Genomic DNA, 1793 nt, shown 5'->3' on the forward strand with positions numbered 1-1793 from the left:
GTTGAGGGAGCACAATCTTTTGTTGACTGTAGTTTTGCCGCTAGCGTGATGTAGAAAAACGTGCCAGAATAACTCCGAAAGCTGAAACGTTTTGTTTTCAGTTCCATAGGAAGTCCGGCGTTGGCATACATTGAAAATCCAGCTGAAAAGCAAAACCAAGCTGTAGGATAGAGAGTATGGACTTGAGGCTTCAGAGAGCAAAAATGTTGGAGAAATAATAGAGAAAAAACTTTTGCAACCACTAGGACTCCCCTCCGGAGCTAGATCTTATTGCTATTGGTAACTGTAATCACACAATTTTAAACACAGCAGTATTAAAATAGCTTGCCATACAAACCAGCAGAGCTCTCGCTTCCCTATTAAGAAAGTTGATTAAAGATTCCATTCCAGCATCTTTCTCTTAAAATAATTAGATATGCTCTTATTTATAGTTCATCCTCCATAATATGGCTGATAGTCTCTGACTTCTGTTGTATTTCAGTATCATTTTCAGCCTCATCTCAGAGATTACACATTCTGCTCCTTGCTGATTTTTACAGCTACTTTTTAACTTTTGGCCCAGCCTGGATTCAGAATAGAAATTAAGCAACTAGATAGTATGATTAAAAAAATACAATTTAAGGAAGACTTACATTGTACTTCAAAGCCCACACTCAGACTGCAGTTAGGTGCACTTTTTATTCTGATTTACCACATTCTTCACTGTGTTTAGCCCGTTTTGTGTCCGTTTTCTTCAGTATCCTCCAAAATGATGGCATTTGGAATAGTTTTTTGGCTTCTAAACTGCACACTTGAGTGAAGCCAGTTCCTGTGCTGTGAGGCTTGCTCTTTTCTTCCGAGAGATAGGCTGCTTGCTGACTCCTTCCTTGTGCATTTCCCCGCCCTAGGGCAAGCTATATTTAAACTAATAATAATATCAGAGCCCTTCTCAGAGTGACACAAAAGAAAGCACACACACACACACACACATACACATGAAAAAGCAGCTTACACAGAGAAATTACTGGTTTCAACAGGAATGGAATTTCTTGCTCCCTGCCTTGTTCACTTTGTCAGACCTCCCACTATCTGGATGTCATAAACTGCAAGGTAGCAACAGCAAAAGAGGGCAGGGGAGGGCAGACCAAAGCATGTCTTTCTGGTAAATTAGCAGTTTAGCAGTGTCTATTTTGGAGGTCCTCTGCTTGGGTGCTTTTTCCGTGCATGCTTTGCATGTGCAGCGGATGGCTCGCGAACACAGCTGCATGTAACTTCAGCGTTTTAGAGGATGCAGGCTTGAAAGAGACAAACTCGAAGGCTCGTGATGGTAGATAGAAGTGAAAAAAAGTAAGTGTGAAGCTTTTTCCATGTAGAGGGGAAATTTTGCCAGCCTTGAAAGGAAGGAGTAATATTCAGTCCCCTTCAGTTTTAACTACAGGTCTGTGCTAACATGTTAATAAAATTTGCAATAGGTATTTATAAAAAAAAAGAAGAGGTCTCTCTGATGTCATGCTCATTTGTCAGGGATGGATGCAACAATTAATTGTGACAGCCTGTCCCAAGCAAGTGTCCCAAATGAAGCAGCTTGGTAGAGCAGAGGAGGAAACAAAACAGCCTTCCTCTGTTTCTGCCTTGTACCTCTGCTGCCAGGACACAGCTGAAGAAGTAGCTAACTCTTCAATTTGCCACCCAGCACAAAATCTACTCCCAGATTTTCTGAGGCTTGCAGCTGTCAAAATTTCAGCTGAGTGGGTCCGTGCCCATCCTGGAAGATATTTCAGGTTTTCGTCATGTGGAGGGCAATGGCTTTATAC

The sequence above is a fragment of the Apaloderma vittatum genome, unplaced genomic scaffold, assembly GCF_000703405.1.
Source record: "Apaloderma vittatum isolate BGI_N311 unplaced genomic scaffold, ASM70340v1 scaffold7455, whole genome shotgun sequence".
In the NCBI taxonomy this organism is placed as follows: Eukaryota; Metazoa; Chordata; class Aves; order Trogoniformes; family Trogonidae; genus Apaloderma; species Apaloderma vittatum.